General features: G+C 35.7%; 1 protein-coding gene across 2 annotated transcripts in view; it reads right to left on the minus strand.

Moving 5' to 3' along the window:
- Window positions 1-18774, minus strand: part of PLXDC2 (plexin domain containing 2) — a 489244-nt gene that overhangs the window by 40968 nt on the left and 429502 nt on the right. The window lies entirely within an intron of this gene.

Consider the following 18774-nt stretch of genomic DNA (forward strand, 5'->3'; position numbering starts at 1 on the left):
TTTTAACACTCAATAAAGGGGAGCTTAGAGTGTGCACATATAATTATGCACATTATTATATAACATATACATATAACATAAATTATAATGTGCATATAAAAGCTAATAATTGCATTTACTTTTTAACTGAGGTATAATTGATACAACATTATATTACTGGTATATTAGCAATTGCATTTAAAAAATATAAATGCAATGACATGCAGAAAAATACATTTTGTGAAGATTTCCAAAATGTTTGTTGACACATGAAGCCAGTTGAAACAATGAAATGCGTGTTATAGCAATGGCCACCTTCAAATGCACATGGAGCAGTCACATGCGGGAAGTCTCTAGATGTATGCTGAGTGGTGCCAGAAGGCTGAACTGAGTTTACCAGCTCTTGTTTGATATATCTGTGGTCATTATGCTTACCTAAAGTTCTCTAGCTTTCTTAGGAAGGGCTGATAAAAACAATATTGCCAGAGTTCTTGCATGTTGGTAATAGTTTATAGTGCCCTTTATACTTGACGGTTGGTTTTATTGATTATAAAGCCTTGGTCTACACAGTCTTTGCTTTAATATTTTTATCCCATTTTCCTCTCACACACAAAGTTGATGATGATCTAATTAATATTCCTTTATAAATCAGATGTTCCATTTGTCTAAGGGCACAAAGGATTTTCTTTCTTTTAAAAAAAATTCACTGATTTTACTAGAATAAATCTTAATAGTGGTGGTTTTTTGGTCAGTCATCTCAGGTACCTAGTGAGTTCTTTCAACACTTGGACTTTTTTAAAATTCAAGAAGTTTGTAAAAAAAAAATATAGTTTGTGGTACTGATTGACTGCTTTGATTTTCTTCCTTAGGGATTCCTATTATTCATATGTTGGATCTTCTTTGCAAATCTTCAATATTTGTCTTTATCTCTTGTGAGAGAAGATCCAAAATGAAGTAAGCATTGATAAGAGATCACTCATAGAGTTGAAAAGATACTGAGGAAGTAGGGCCTATGTACATCTCTTGTTTGCAATTCCTGGAACATCATGAACTTTTGACTTTTGTCAATTGCAAACTGACCACCTTCTGGAACACATCCTTCTACTTTGGACTGAAATAGAGATAATGTCACACTTGTTAGCTAAATAGCCAATCCTGTATTAGATAATCAGTTTAAACTCTGCCAGCACCAATCATAATTCTTTCAAAACAAGTTATGTAACCTTGCAGTTTTTGCTTTTATAAGCCTGCACTGTCTGCAATTCAATTTGGAGCACACTTTTGATTTAGGTCAATTCTATCTTCTGGATTGCAACCCCTATGACCCCAAAATAAACACTTTTTGATGCTTTACAGACTCTTTGTCTCCACTGACACTCTCAATTTTTTTTTATCTCCTTCTTTAATTCTTTTCAACTAAAAAAGATTTCTCTCTTTTAACCTTTTACTTCTCCTTAGTTATTAAGAATTGTGTGTGTTTGCTCTTCATGTTATTCTAGTGTTTTTCCCTTGTTTCCCAAAATGATATTTTGGTGCTCACCATGGTTTTTCTAAGTTTCTTTAGTACCAATTTGGGTTGTTCTTTTCCGTTTTGCATTATATTCTTAATGCTTTCTACCTCGTTTTGAAATAGTACTTTAGAATTTTTATTAGATTTCTAAAGCATGTCTTTTTGATGTGCTTTCATTGTCTGTAAGAATATTATTCTGCTCTTTGTTCTTTTAAAATTATAGCATTTTTGCATTGAATTTCTACCTCCAAAATCTGATTTTGCTCATTTTTATGTGAATTTAGTTTCCTAGCCTTTTAGAAAGTGGGCTGGTTCAAGTAACACTTACAGTTTCAGAGTTCCCTCTTCTGTTTCTCTTCAATGGTGTTAAAAACATGTGATGGGGTTTGCTGTCTGAAATTTCCTGATCATTTCCTTCTCCAACTTTTACGTGAACCTCTTTATTATTATTATTATTTTTAATGTCTGTTGTCCTTATCCTACTCTATTTTGATTCCACTCCCAGAGTTTTCTCCTAGTGTGGGCGCGATCATGGAAGATGACCCTGGCAAGTCAGTGCTGAGAGTTCCTTGGACTCTAGCCCCTTTAGAAACTCTTACACATGTCACTTGTACTCACCTGCAGCTGGAGTTGGCCCATGCCCTTCCCGTTTTCTGCTACTGTCCTTACATTCACTTGCTGTATTTTCCAGTCAATGTCTAATGGCTATAAATCCAGGTGTGCTGGGCAACTTGTTTTCTCACCTTTTGCCTTCTCTCACATAGATACTGACAACATTCAGATCTGTGGATATTGGTGGTTTGTTATTTTCTATTGTAAATGCTGTCCACAGGTTTTTGGTTTTGATATCCAGTTTGTTCTGTTTTTATCTGGATATTTAAAAGAAAAAAAATTATGGTTCTACCACCATTACAATTTCCTGGAAAGTTCCATTAGTCCCAACTTTTGAGATCTAAAGGAGTCTTTTTGCATTTACTATTAAATTGCATCATTTATTGCTATAAAAATCTGTTACCAAATTGATTTGAGTGAAAATATTACTGAGAATTTTTAGTATTATACCTATTTTTCATTGAAAAAGAAGATAAAACATAAGCAATTGTACTATGGGTTGAGATGAATAAATGAATGAATATATAAATATTGTAGGTTTGTAAAGGCAGCAAGGCGAGGCAGAGATTTATGTGTCTCTTTATTATTTGGAGATCAATAGGAGATAATGATATATTTCCCTAAGTGGAGATACATGGTGGAGAAGAGCTAATTATGTAGCTGCTTAGTCTCCTCCTAGCTTCTCCTGATCCAGAGTATGGATTTACACTCTGCTCTATGTCAGGGAAGCAAATCTGCACCTGTCTGGAATTTGACTCAATTTCATTATTTATGGAAACATGGGGCTTTCAAGTCTTTGAAGTCTGTGTTTGCTCTAGCTAAGAGAATGGGTGAGAAGAAAAAAGCATTTTGCCCATCAGCAGTGATTATAATATAAAGATACAAATGATCACAGATTCAAATAAAATAGGAATGTGAAAAATGCCAATTTAAATTTCAGAAAGTTTTTTGAATGTGAATATTGAAAAATTCCCTTAGGCTGCTTGGCAGAATGTGAGAGGGAAGGGAAGGAACAACAGAAGTGCTTTTGAGTGGCTGGGAGCTTATACATTATACCAAAAGCTCTCAGAATAATCTTAGTCTGCAGAGAAAGTTAGAAAAAGAGGGAGATAGAAAAACACAAAAGGATTGATTTATAAGTAGAAAATGTCAAGTATGCTTTGCTTTTCCTACCTATATAAAGAAAGCATACATATTTAACTGTCAACTTCTCTTCTTGGTAAAATTTAAGAAATGTGTTTGCAAAGAGGACTATCAGAGAAAGCAAAGAATAGCACTTTGGATCTCTGGCTCTTTGTTACTTTCTTCTGTTTCAAGTAACCCCTTACTGGGAAAGAGTTGTTTAAAGCACTTCACAAAAGCTGTTACTTTTCTGACAAATTCCTTTGTTTTTATGGAGACTTTTAAAGACAAACCTATAAATTGCTTATCCTGTAGTGACAGGAACATAAAATCTAAGGCATCACTCAATACTATGAAGTCCCTTAAAAGATGAAAAGTTAATGGGTTCCCCCCACAAGTATTACTTCATAAAGAGTTACATTCCTTGAACAGAAGAATGATGGTCTTGTTGTGTGGGTATGTATCTTACTTTTTCACTTTGGGTTATTCAAAAAAATGAGATGTCTTCAGAAACTGTAAGAATCCACCATCACACCTTTTAGTTTACTTTGCTATTTTTGTACTGAAATGTATGCAATTTGGGGGGGTGGGAGGAAGCCAGAACGTCCCTCACTTACAAGGACAGAATGAATTTTAAATTCATTCTAGCTTAACCACGTATTCAAATACTTGGATCCCTTCTAGTAAGTCCTCAACAAAGGGCCTTTTTTTTTTTTTAAAGATTTAATTTATTTATTTGTCAGAGAGAGTGAGTACAGGCAGAGAGTGGCAGGCAGCGGCAGAGGGAGAAGCAGGCTCCCCACTAAGCAAAGAGCCCAACGTGGGACTCGATCCCAGGACGCTGGGATCATGACCCCAGCCAAGGCAGCTGCCCAACCAACCAAACCACCCAGGCGTCCCAACAAAGGGCCTTCTTGAATGCTTAAATATATGTGGTGGTGAACAGCTCATCACTCAGGAGCCTTTGAGTACATTTTCTAAGTACCTGCGATTATTAAAAGGTGTTTATATTGAGTCTATGCTTCTATCTTCATAGCTTCTCCCCAATTATCTCCATATCCATCCTCCAGAATCACTAAAAATAAATCATATATGTCATTTACAGAACAGCTTATTAATACTGGTGGTGAGCTGGAATGCTTTTCTTTCTCCACTTTCTCTGCTAGAACATCTCTTTCCTTCATTCATTCCTGGCATGAATTTCACGTCCTTAATATTATCCTTCCATCTCCTCTGAACACATTTTACTCTACAATGAACTATAATGAACACATTATACTCCACAAGTATAAGGTGCAGAATGAAGTCTACCATGTTTGGTGAGATGTCAGCCTGCTTTTCACACAACATGCCTTTTTAGATTGACAGCCACCTACCATAAATGATAAATTTTGAGACTCCTTTTCATTATAATTCATTGTTCTTTACTTAACCTCATGCTTCATCAGTCTCCATTTTAAACTTGTATATATTCAAGATTCAAGTCCAATTACAAGCTAATGAATCACAGATATTTCAAGGTCAACAGCAAGGACAACTTCAAAAACAAGGAAAAAAATGATATGTGACTTAAATTTAAATATAAAACAAAAAACTCTGATACACAATTAGGAGATTAGCCCTAACTAAAACCCTAGTATTTTATGTTGCATGGAGATTTGAATAATTATCACAAATTTATTTTTGTTATAGAAGAAAAAGTTTTCTCCTTTGAATAAAACAAATATCATTTCTCTTTCAAAGTTCGTGCCAAGGATAATACTTGGCACAGAGTCAGTGTTCACTAAAAACTGTGTTTTTTTTAAACAGATGATTGGCTTTCTCATTAACATATAAATATTGTAATTAACTGAGAGTAGAGAAGGTAGAAACAGAATTATTCTGACTCTATATTCTCTTATTATGGGATGTAAGGAAAGTTCTTTTAATTTTAAATTAAAAATTATTTCATTTATGTTAAGAAAGTTTGTTAGAGCAAGATATCTAACTCATTTGCAAATTATAATTACCTTTGGCTAATCACTTCTAATAGAATAACAAAGAATATGATTATTTCTATTATTTAAAATAAATACATTTCCTTACATTTGTATTCCCTAGATTCTAAATATTTTTAATGTCCTAACTCAAACTTAAAATTTTAATTTTCTTACAATCACAAATCATTCTTGTATTATTTATACACCAAAGCATGTTACAATAATCAACTTATGTAATTTAATTTTGTATTTTAGTCAGAAAAAAGATATACTATGTGGAATTGGTGGGGAAAATCTTATAATTGAATAAATTCATTATTATTGTGAAGCAATAATTATTGCTAAATTTAAAATTTCTATTTTCAGCCTCCAGAATTTGAAAAGATTTAAGTATTTATTTGAACAAAGAACAGTTACCAAAGTCACAAGGAAGAAATAACTCAACAGTTGGTACTGTAAGTAGAGTAATCTTCTTTTAAAGAGGTAACAGAAGGAGAGGATTAGATTACCTAATACATATATCATGTAACCAAAATGACATAATTTAGGTTTATAGCTGCCCATCTGAATTTTAGCTCTGCAGGTTTTAATTTATTTATTAATTTCATACTTTCATATATTAAGAGCTTCCCTGTGGAGATTTTATATGTAAAAATAAATATATACACATATATGATTTATTTCATGGCCTTCTGCACCATTTGAAATAACTTAGGGGATGGTAATTAAGAAGGAATTTGAGCAGAGAATTCAGGGCAGTAGAAAATATTTTATTCAGTTTTTTTTTTTTTTAAGTAATTCTTCCCAGTGAAGGGAAGAAAATACTTCACTAAATTAGAAGTGCTATTTTAGTTTTAGGAATTTAAATTAAAATGTTGCCCAGAAGATTAAATTATAGACAGGCAGCTATTAAAAAAATCTTTATTTTGGTGACTAGTTATACAAGGGAATCACCATGAATTTGAACTGATATCTCAAAAACATTCAGTGAGACACATGAAGAAAATTTCAGTGTTTTAAAACGGAAAGTGAGAAAAGAAAACTACAGACTACTAACACTGCCTAATTTTTCTTTTTTTTTTTCTTTAAAGCAAACCAGTTTCAGTGGCATCTGGGTGGCACAGTCAGTTAAGCGTCTGACTGCTGGGTTCAGCTCAGGTCATGATCTCAAGGTCTTAAGATCGAGCCCCACTTCAGGCTCCTTGCTCAGCGTGGAGTCTACCTGAGATTCTCTCTCCTGCTCCTTCTGCCCCTCCCACTCATGGTTCTCTCTCTAACATAAATAAATCTTTAAAAAAAAAAAAAAAGGGACGCTTGGGTGGCTCAGCTGGTTGAGCTCAGGTCATGATCCCAGCAACTTGGGATCGAGTCCCGCATCGGGCTCCTTGCTCGGCAGGAAGCCTGCTTCGTCCTCTGCCTCTGCCTGCCTCTCTGTCTGCCTGTGCTCGCTCTCTCTCTCTAATAAATAAATAAAATCTTTATAAAAAAAAAGGCAAACAACTTTCACTGATTCTCCCCTATATTTTGCTATTTTTTTCTGGAAATATGTCATTTAATAAGGCGGATTTTTTAATGAGAGCATCAAACCATCTCAAGTTTTCCTTCATCTTTCTTTCCTCTGAGCTACTCATCAAAAGTGAAAGCCATCTTCTGCCTCCACTGAAAAATGAAAATGAGAAGTATTTTGTTTCAGTGAAACATTTTTTAGTTTCCTTTAAGACTGGATAAGATTAAGGAATACCTTGTAGGTAAAACTTAATTTTAAAAAACATGTGACTTCCATAAAAAAAGACTCGTGAGTCTATGAAACCATCTATTTATTATATAGGTTATTCAACGGATCATGTCTTCCCGATTCCCAAGGGTTATGCATTTAGCAGCTGCAAAGCAAGATGCCAAACTCTGAGTAAACACTTTTTTTCCTCCCCAGCAGCAGCCTTTGAATCCTTGCCTGGCTCCTGTCCTCTGGCTTCTTTCCTGGAGGCAATATCAATTGCCAGGAAAAGTTGAGGGCCACAGCTGCCTGTCTTCCTTTAATCATATTCTCCACTGGTCCTTGTTATGCACAAATATTTGTTGGGATGGGGAATCCCTTGAGTGGCAAACTGCTTAAAAGACCATTGTTATACTGCTGCTGTAGGCGGCACAGCCTGCAGCCCAGGACAGGGAGTCCTGGGTTCAAGTCTCAGCTCTGAAACTAGACTTCAAGTGACCCCAGCACTCTATTTCACTCTCCTGGGTTTCTATTTCTACACTGAGCCTGACCGTAATAAAGGTGTAGAAAGGACACTTTCCACTTAGGTTCCAGGAACAGATGATTTTGGTGGTTTTGATTAATATGGATTTTATAGTATTGAGAGCTATGAGACTGGGGTGAAGAGATAAGAATCATCTTTCAGAATGTTAACTTTGGTGGCAAGTTGGGCCAAATAATTTTTTTAAAACAAGATTTAATTTAAAAAAAAGATTTTATTTATTTATTTGACAGACAGAGATTACAAGTAGGCAGAGAGGCAGGCAGAGGGGGGAAGCAGGTTCCCCGTTGAGCAGAGAGTCTGACGCAAGTCTCGATCCCAGGACCCTGAGATTATGACCTGAGCTGAAGGCAGAGGCTTAACCCACTGAGCCACACAGGTGCCCACAAGATTTCATTTATTTAGGGAAAAAGGGAGAGAGAGAGAATAGGTGAGCATGGGGGAGGGGCAAAATAGAGGGTTGCCTCTTTTGTAAAACTCAACATTCAATTTGAAAGCCACACCTTGATTAAAATATGTTTATAATCTCTCTCTAGCCAGTAGAATGTAAGCTTCATGAGGGCAAAGATTGTCTCTTGTCCTTTTTGTTTATCTCTATAATTTGGGTACTTGGCACATAATAGGAGATCAATGAATTTGAATGAATGAATGAATGGACAACTTATCAAATAGCTTTGTCAGCATTTCCCTCCTCAAGCTTCCAGTTTCCTCTCCCCAGTGCTAAAGATTACTTGGTTTTTTATTTTCAAAAAATGTGGAGAGAATCAGACTTTCTAATCCACTCTTCTTTCTGCAAGGTTTTCTCTAAAGCCAGCATTGTCCAATAGAAATACTGTTCGCCCCATACATAATGTTAGAACTATTTGTAGCCACATTAAAAAGTAAAACTAAGTGAAATTAATTTTAATTGAGGTATAAATGACAAATAATGTTGTATTAGTTTGAAGTGTATTACATAATGATTCAATATTTGTATTTATTGTTAAATGATCATAGTAAGTCTAGTTACTATTTGAAACCATACAAAGTTACAAAATTTTAACTCTTGTCATAATAACTTTTAAGATTTACTCTTCTGGAATTTTCAAATATACATGACAATATTACTGACTATACTCACCCTGCTGTACATTATATCCTCATGACTTATTTATTTTTCCAACTGGAAGTTTGTATCTTTTGACCCCCTTCACCCATTTCATCCACTTCTCAACTTCCCTCCCCTCTGGCAACTACCTTTCTGTCCTCTGTATCTATGAGTTTTGTTTGTTCATTTATTTTGTTTTTTGTATTCTACATATAAGTGAAATCCTATGGAAATTTGTCTTTCTCTGTCTGATCTATTTCACTTAGCCTAATACCTCAAGGTCCAACCATGTTATCACAAATGGCAAGATTTTAATCTTTTTTTATAGTTGAGTAGTATTCTATTGTGCATATATATGTATATGTGTATATACATACATACATACATACATACATACATACATACATACACACACACACAAAATTCCTCCTTATCTATTCATTCCTCAGTGGACTCTTAGGTTAACCTATTTCCATATCTTGGTTATTAGAAATGATGCTGCAATGAATGTAGGGATGTGTGTATCTTTTCAAATGAGTATTTTCATTTTCTTTGGATAAATACCCAGAAGCAGAATTGCTAGATAATATGGTATTTCAATTTAATTTTTTGAGGAAAATTTTTTTGAGGAAACTCCATATTATTTTGCACAGTGGCTGCACCAATTTACATTCCCAGCAACAGCACACAAGTGGCCTCTTTTTTCCACATCCTGGCCAATATCTGTTATTTCTTGTCTTTTTGATAGTAGCCATTCTGACAAGTATGAGTTGATAACTCATGGTTCCCTAATTAGTGACGATGAGCATCTTTTCCTGTGCCTCTTGGTTATCTACATGGTTTCTTTGGGAAAATGCCTATTCACTATTAATCAGACTATTTGTTTTTGTTTTGCTACTGAAGTATATGAGCTCTTTATATATTTTGGATATTAACCCCTTAGTGGATATATGATCTGTAAATATTTTCTCCCACTCACAATAGGTTGTCTTTTCATTTTGTTGATGGCTTCCTTTGGTGTACTTCTGCTTTTTAGTTTGTTGTAGTTTCACTTGTTTATTTTTGCTTTTATTGCCTTTGTTTTTGCGGTCAGCTTCAAAAAATCATCACCACAACTGATGTCAAGGAGCTTACCATCTGTCTTCTTCTAGAAGTTCTTTGGTTTTAGGTCTTACATTCAAGTCCGTATTTTGAGTTAATTTTTTGTGTATCGTAAGATAGCAGTCTAGTTTCATTCTTTTGTATGTGGGTGTCCAGTTTTCTCAATACCACTTACTGAAGAGACTGTCCTTTCACTATTGTGTATTTTTGCCTCTTTCGATGTAAACTAATTGACTACATATGCATGAGTTTAATTTTTCTGGGCTCTCTGTTCTATTCCATCAGTGTCTGTTTTTATATCAATAGTTTGATTGCTATAGCTATGTAATATCATTATTTCAAACCAGGAACATGATGCCTTCAGCTTTGTTGTTTTCTCTCAAGATTGTTTTCACTATTCAGGGTCTTTTGCTATTCCATACGAATTTTGGGATTGTTTGTTTTATTTCTGTAAAAAAATGCTGGAGAATTGACATTGCATAGGGATTGCATTGAATCTCTAGATTGTTTTGAGTGATATGGACTTTTTACTATAATTTATTCTCTTAATCCATGAGTGCAGAGTATTTATCCATTTATTTGTGTCTTTAATTTTTTCATCAGTATCTTATATCATTAGCATATAGGTATTTCATCTCATTGGTTAATTTTTTTCTTAGGAATTTTATTATTTTTGATGCAATTGTAAATGGAATTGTCTTCTTAATTTCCTTTTCTGAGAGTTTGCAGTTAGTGTATACAAGCACAACATATATTTGTGTACTGATTATTTATCCTACAACTTTACTGAATTTGTTTATTCTAACAGTTTTTTGGTGGAATCTTTAGGGTTTTCTATGTATAAGATCATGTCATCCACAACTAGTGACCATTTTACTTCTTTCTTTCCAATATGTATCCCTCTTATTTCTTTTTCTTGTCTAATTGCTCTGGCTAGGATTTTTGATACTATATTGAATAAATGTGGCAAGAATGGGCATCCTTCTCTTGTTCCTGGTCTTTGATGAAAAGCTTTTAGCTTTCCATGTTGAATATGATGTTAACTATGGGCTTATCATATATGGCCTTTATTATGTTGAAGTATGTTCCCTTTATAGCCACTTTTTTTGGAGAGTTTTTATCATAAACAGATGTTGAATTTGGTCAAATACATTTTCTGCATCTCTTGAGATTGTATGATCTTTTCCCTCATTTTGTTTAATGTGGTGTATAATGTTGATTGATTTGCAAATGCTGAACCATCGTTATATCTCTGGAACAAATTCTACCTCATCATGGTGTATGATTGCTTTAATGTATTGTTGAATTTGGTTTGCTAATATGTTGTTGAGGATTTTTTGCACCAATATTCACTGGAGTATTGGCCCAGGATTTTCCTTTTTTGTGGTGTCTTTGTCTGCTTCTGGTATCACGGTAATCCTAGCTTTGTAAATGTGTTTGGAAGCATTCCCTCTTTAATTTTTTGCAAGAGTTTAAGAAGGATATGTATTAAGTCTTCTTAAAATATTTAGTAGAATTTACCAGTGAAATTGTCTTAACCTGAAATTTGGTTTGTAGTAAGATTTTTGATTACTGATTCAATCTTCTTAACTAGGAATTAATTAGTCTATTCAGATTGTGTATGTATTTCTTCATTATCCAGTCTTTGAGGATTGTATGCTTCTAGGGATTTACCCATGCTTCTAAGCTGGTGTATAATTGTTCATAGTAGTGTCTTATCATCCCTTTTATTTCTGTGGTATCAGTTGTAACTTCTCCTCTTTTATTTCTGATTTATTTGAGCTCTCTTGGTAAGTCTAGCTAAAGGTTTGTCAAATCTATTTATCTTTTCAAAGTACCAGCTTATTGATCTTTTCTTCTGTCTTTTTAGTCTCTACTTCATATTTGTGCTGTTGTTATTTTTTCCATTCTGCTAACTTTAGGCTCTGTTGGTTTTTCTTTTTCTAGTTCCTTTAGGTGTAAAGGTGCTCTGTTTATTTGAGATTTTTCTTGTTTTTTTTGAGTTAGGCTTGTTTTACTATGAACTTAGAATTCCCTCTTAGAACTGCTTTGCTGCATCCCATAGATTTTAGTATGTTGTATTTCCATTTTCATTTGTCTCAATTTTTTTTTTTTTTAATTTCTCCACTGCCCCTTTGGTTTTTCAGTAGATGTTGTTTAATCTTCACATACTCATGATTTTTCCAGTCATTTATTGAGTCTTTGTGGGAGAGTGCAAGTGTCGGGCATGCCTACTGGCTTTAGTGGGGCAGCAAGAAAGTGTAGGGCTTGGGGATGCCCACTGGCTTTAGCAAGGCAGTGGGAGGGGCTAGGGCATGCCTGCTGGCTTTTGAAGGGGAGTGAGGCAGTGCAGGGACTGTGTGCCCCTACTGGCACCTACAAGGTATTGAGAGAGTGCAAAAATGGTGCTTACCAGCACTACCATTTCTGGAGAGAGTCCCAAAAGCTCCTTCAATGCTTTCAGGTGGGCAAATGAATCTCCTTCACATATAGTTTCAAATTGCTGCTTCTGTGATGGGCCCTGGAGTGATGAGTCTGTGTGTGAGCCTTTTAAGATCAGTATGTTAGTTCCCTATAGACTTTTAGGTCTCCTGGATGGCAGCCCCATTGGTTTTCAAAGACAGATGTTTTAGGAATTCATCTTTATGGTGCAGGTCTCAAGGGTTAGGGTGCCTGATACGGGGCAGAAATCCCTAGCTCCTAAAGAAGTTCTGGATTTGTGAGATCTCTTCTGACCGTAAGTTGCCATGTTGGGGGTGGGGCTTTTAGTAAGCATGGCTTTCCGTGTCTACCTGTCTCCATATGGTGCTTTTATAATTTGTTGTGAAGGAGCTGTTCCCCAGTTTTCCAGGTCTTTTTCATAAAGAATTGTTCTACAGGTTCAGGGTGTCCGTGGGAGGAGGTGAGTTCAGGATCCTCCTGTGCTGCTATCTTGGACCGCCTCCCAAGTCAATTTTAATAATATATTTTAGTTAACCCAATATCCCCAAGATATTTTCATTTTAACATGTAATTAATATAGAAATTATTAATGAGCTCCTATACATTCTTTTCGCGTAAACTTCCAATCTGGTGGGTATTTTATATGCACCTCAGTCCAAACTAGTCACGTTTTTTTTCTTTTTCTTTTTTTTTTTTTTAAGATTTTATTTATTTATTTGACAGATAGAAATCACAAGTAGGCAGAGAGGCAGGGACAGAGAGAGGGGGAGGCAGGCTCCCTGCTGAGCTGAGAGCCTGATGTGGGGCTCGATCCCAGGACCCTGGGATCATGACCTGGGCCGAAGGCAGAGGCTTTAACCCACTGAGCCACCCAAGCGCCCCAGACACATTTCAAGTGCTCAATTGCCACTTAATTAAGGCTAGTGGCTACCACACTGACAGCTCAGCTCTATACCCTTCTTTTCTCTAATCCTCAGGATAAGAATTATGTTCTATATAAAGGTAAGCCTCATTGCTCTGCATTATCTTAGCATCCTCGTGAGAGGCATTGTGCCTATAATTTTTGCTTTCTTACCTATCATCTTTAAATGAGCCCTTTGTTCAGATTGCTTTATCCATGAGGGTGTGTTCAGTAGTACTTTACAGCATCAGCAGCATGATGTAGTATTCTTAGTTTTTGCTTTACAAAAAAAACTTCAATATTTTACTCATAGAATCTACTTTCCAAGATCGGTCACCTTTATCATTAGGGTCTTATTCATTTATCTTCATTTTTATTAATAGAGAACAATCAAATCTGGACATAAATGTCTAAATATTAGCCATTGTTTAAAAGACTAAGAAAAATCAAGGGCAGTATTAAACGTAAATTCTTTCATTAAGATTACTCATCTAGGGGCGCCTGGGTGGCTCAGTGGGTTATAGCCTCTGCCTTCGGCTCAGGTCATGATCCCAGGGTCCTGGGATCAAGCCCCGCATCGGGCTCTCTGCTCAGCAGGGAGCCTGCTTCCCTTCCTCTCTCTCCCTTCCTCCCTCTGCCTGCCTCTCTGCCTACCTGTGATCTCTGTCTGTCAAATAAATAAATAAAATCTTAAAAAAAAAAAAGATTACTCGTCTAAAGCAATTTGTTTATAGTTCACACAGAATTCTTTCGTGGGGATTCTTTTTCATGTGATTTCTACTGTAGAATATTATTTTCTTGACCTTCAGCTAGATTTATTTTATGCATCTTAGTTAAAAATCTTAAATTGTGATATGTTTAAGTAACAGTGTAAACATTTATTTCTGTAACCCATATTCATGCAACAATGAAATTTATTATAAATCACAGAATCTATGCCTAGAAATGTTCAGCAAACACTAATGTAGAATCTAAGGCATATTTAATTCTTCCAAAGAGACAGTAGTTTTATTAAAATCTATTAAAAATTAAGGTGCATATGATTATTTGAATATTTGTTCTCTGCTATTTTGTTTCAAGATAATAAACTTAATTTTTAAAAAAAGATTTTAAAGTACATTAGTCATTCTTGTTTCATATGATGGGTTTTGGTCAAAATCAGGTGTCTGTCTTTTTGAAACTTAGTGAGAAAAGTCAGGTAAACACAAAATGAAAGTCATCTAGTAAAAAGTTAAAGAAAATATTCAGCATAAAATGTGAAGAGGATGATGGAGGAATAGAAGATAAGTTCAGGAAAAATAGACTAGTCTGCCAGACTGAGTAAAGACTGAATGTCTTAGGAGAATGAAACTCTTACACATGACCCCATATGTGACGACATAGGATATGAACAATTTAATTGTTTAATTGCACAATATACAAGGTGCTGACCTGCTTTATCACAAGGACTTCTTGACTTTCGTCTAGTTTTCCCTTCATTTTAGTTATTTTATTGCCTTTTGTCACATTCACTTAGTATTCCATACAAGGATGTATATCTAGATTTTAATTCCCATTTTATCCCATTTTTTCCACTATTAAATATGAAGTTTAAAGGCTAAAGCCCAGGGGCACCTGGGTGGCTCCATCAGTTAAGCATCTGCTCTTGGATCAGGTCATGATTCCAGGGTCCTGGGATGGAGCTCCATGTCAGGCTCCCTGACACTCTTCCCTTAGCGAGGAGTCTGCTTTTTTTCCTCTCCCTCTGCCCCTCTCCTCATGTGCTCTCTCTCTCTCTCTCTCAATAAATAAATAAAATTAAATTAAAAAAGGATAAAGCCCATTTAAGTACTTTGTATGAGGGAGAGGGTTTGTGTCCATAAAATGCACAATAACTGGTATATATCTTCTGCAAGAACAAAACACAGATAACAGCCATTGTCATTCCCTTCACTAAAAGGAGACGAGAGCAACAACAGCTACACAAATTGGTTACAAATCCAGACAATGATCTTTGGCAATATTTCAGTGCCATTAAATGGCTTATTGCCTTCTTTTGACTTTACTTTTAAGAATCTATTCTAAGGACATAATCTATATCCTTCTATATTTTTACACAGCACCTGAGGAAAGCTCTCCACACACAGAGAGGCAGCATGGCCCAGTGGTTGAGGATATGGTCTCTGGAGAGCCAGGGCTCAAATTCTGACTCCACCACTAGGCTAAATTCATGATGTTAAGCAAGTTTCATCATCTATGATATGAAATAAAAAGATAATCTCTATTTATCCTAGAGTCTTTGTGAGGATTAAATGAGGTAGTAAGTATAAATCACTTCCACTAGGTGAGTTCATTAAGTGTTCATTATTACCATCATTACTGTCATAACAGGGCTAACTATAATAGCAAAAGTAACAACAACAAGAAAAAGGAAGAGCCCCAATGCTCCATAATATGAGATTGGTTGCATAAACTCTGGTCTATCCACTCAAGGGCAAAGTCATTACATTTCATCACAGTATATACAGTGTAGCACAGGAACTAAGTCCTATAAGCATTCGATGCAATCTTAATTTCATTATGAAAAACACACAAGATACACACTGGGTAACATTTTAATATCACAAAAATGGAATGTGTATTATGGTCAAGGGCCTGTCACAGTGTAATGGGTAGAGTGTAATGCATCTCACATTTGATGCAGTTTGTGGTTGGCAGAATGATAACTTTCCAAAGATATTTGTGTCCGAATAGCTAAAATCTGCCAATGCTACCTTCTACAGGAAAATGAACTTTGTAGATGGGATTAAATTAAGGAGTTTGAGATGGGAAGATTATCCTGGATTGTCCAAATGAGCCCAATGTAATCACAAGGGGTCTTGCAAGAAGGAGGCAAAGGGATTTAGAGTTGTTAGTAGATATGATGGCAGAAGCAAAGTTTGGGATCATTAGAAGGGCCAGGAGTCAAGGAATTCATGCAACCTCTAGCAGCTGAAAACAGTAAACAACTTCTCCTGAAATCTCTAGAAGGAACCAGGCTTGCTGACACCTTGTCTAATTCTATACTTCTGACCTCCAGTGAGACTAATTACACCAGTGAGACTAAATCTGGACTTCTGACCTTTAAACCTGTAAGATAATAAGTATGTATTGTTTTAAGCTCCTAGGTTTGTGGTAATTTGTTACAGCAGCAATAGGAACCTAATATATAGTCAAGTAAGGCTCTTTTCTACTTCTAGGAAATGTTAGTACTTTCTGAATACCACCTGACAGCATAAGAGGCAATCAATAAAAGCTACTGACAAAACACTGAATGGAATAGTATACAGCCATCAAAATGATGTTTACAAATGAAAAAATGTTATTTTAAAAAAATAACAGTTTGCATTTTGGTGAAATCACAGTTAACTAACTGGGCAAACATCAAATTCTGCATACAAAAATTCCAGTAGAAAATAAACTAAAATAGTAATAGTGATTGTTTCCACATGTTGGCCCTATAAAGATGACTCTACTTTTTCTTCTTCACATTTCTGCAAATTTTCTATAATGAGCAGGTATTCTTTTCATAATGGGAGAAAGCACATCAATTTCATTTAAAAAGCAGACAGCAGTATAATGAGGCACATGAAAAGCAATTTACATAATATTGGTAAATTCAATCTTTTTATGCACCAATGACTCTAATTTAACTAGTAATTCAAAACCTTCAAATTCCTGGGTCTAGCATGTCAGTTACTGTGAAGTCACGGTGGGTCTGTGTTTTGAATTTGTCAACATGGGTCAGCTTTAATAATAATAAAGCTAAGATTCTCATCTTCAAAAATCACCTGCTGACCAGCCACTGTGAGCTACACAGGGATAGCAAGCAGGGTGTCAAGGAGGAAGTGATTTATGTAGAAATTGGCTGTCAACCAATGGGAAGGAAAAAGGCAAAGGGAAGAAAAGCTCAGGAACCTGCAGAACGATTCTGTTTACTTGAGTGTAGAAAGATAAGAGAAATCTTTCTACAACTGTGGCTCTTTGACCTTGGAGAAACCATTCCACCACTCTGAGCATCAGTCTCTTCCTTTGTGTTATGAGAGCACAGAACAAAGCTATCTCTAAGATGAATGCCAAAAAAAAAAAAAAAAAAAAAAAACCCAAAACCACAAAAAACAAGAAACAAACACAAAAATAATAATAAAAAAAAACTTTCACTATTCTTCAGTCTCACGTTGTATTTCCACAGGGATTGCTATGCACTGATGTGAACTGGGTCCTCTGCACCGTGCAAATGGCCAAGTCCATCACCATCAGATATTTCACAGTGTCTTCATTTTTACAGTGTCAGAAAATAGACTGCATGGTGCATTAAAGGCTTCAATAAGTAAGGGGTTATAGAAGCAGCCTGATGTCTGCTTAGTCACTGAAGCCTTACAGCTTGTCACTTGTCAGCTATTTGAGGAATGCATTCATGACCCAGGAAAGTTTCCTACTTTCTTCCATGAAAGGAAGCAACTTGGCAAAACTTAAAAAACAGCTTTCCAACTAAATGAAATGCTTGATAATTTCACAATTATTTTGATTTTAAATGAGGATGCCATTTCCAGAATACATATGTGAAATTTTAATGGAAGCTCGAAATCTCAAAGGATTTTTTTTCCCCCAGAAAATATTGATAGAGTACCTCTTATTTGAAGGAAGCTCTGTTGTTTAATCCAAATCTTAAGGAACTTTTAAGTCAGTAGGAGGGGAATGAATCAGGTTCATAGTTAATTCTAATGTGAAACAGAAAGGTAAATGCCATAGAAAGAGATCGATGAATTATAATGGATAGAATTTCAGAGGAGGAAGAGAGATCATGTCCAGCTATCCAGACAGAGATGGTTCAGGGAAGCTTAGGGGACACATGGCTTTGAAGGTGTTCAGATCCTGAATTCAAGAACTGGGATGGCAAGAGAGGGCTTTGTTGGTAGAGGAAACAGAATAAACAAAGTCTTGATGGCATGGAAAATTTGGAGCATGAATAGAGTAAAGTAAAAAGGGAAATTTGGTGGTATTGTCATCTCCAGGTGGAAGATGTATGGGATAAAGATCAAAATGATCGACAAGATCTAGACCACCAAGGCCTTGAATGCCAACCTAAGGAGACTGCATGTTAGTCTACAGACAGCTGAGAACCATATAGGACTTTTAAGCAATTATTTAATTGATTAGCTCTCATCTCTCCCTCTTAAAGGGAACAAAGGTAATTCTGTAGTTTAAAATTTATGGTAATTTCTCATTCAACAAGTGAACAAAATTCTAATCCACCTTTCTGTACGTCACCCAATGAGTTGGAAAAGATTTCAGATTTATAGTTTTGAAACTCTAAGGGGGGGGGGGAGATTTCCTCCATTACTTTACTATTTCTTTGGGGTTGGAAGAGCAGTAGCCCTATTAAGATGTTGGAATGAAAGCTGCACACATGATGGTCCCAGGAATTCCAACTGACCAGGGCATAGAATGGGACAATGGACTTTATCCAGTGCCCTCCCAGCATCCTAACTTCAGGCCTTTTGGACATCAAGGCTTGGCTCTGGATCCTTTAGCCAGCTCCTGGTCTTCCTCCCTGATTGTTCTTGGGAACTGGCACTAAATCTACATTTTGTACATGAAAAGAGAACACCAATTCAGCACAGTGCTCTCTCTGTGGCTGAGTGTGCGTGTGTGCCCACATGTGCATGCACATTCATATATAAACATATAAATATACACACATTACACAAAATGGTGATGGCACATACCCTTATCTTTTTGTTATACCTGTTACATCTTACTATTAT

This window comes from Lutra lutra, chromosome 8 (genome assembly GCF_902655055.1).
Source record: "Lutra lutra chromosome 8, mLutLut1.2, whole genome shotgun sequence".
Classification (NCBI taxonomy): Eukaryota; Metazoa; Chordata; class Mammalia; order Carnivora; family Mustelidae; genus Lutra; species Lutra lutra.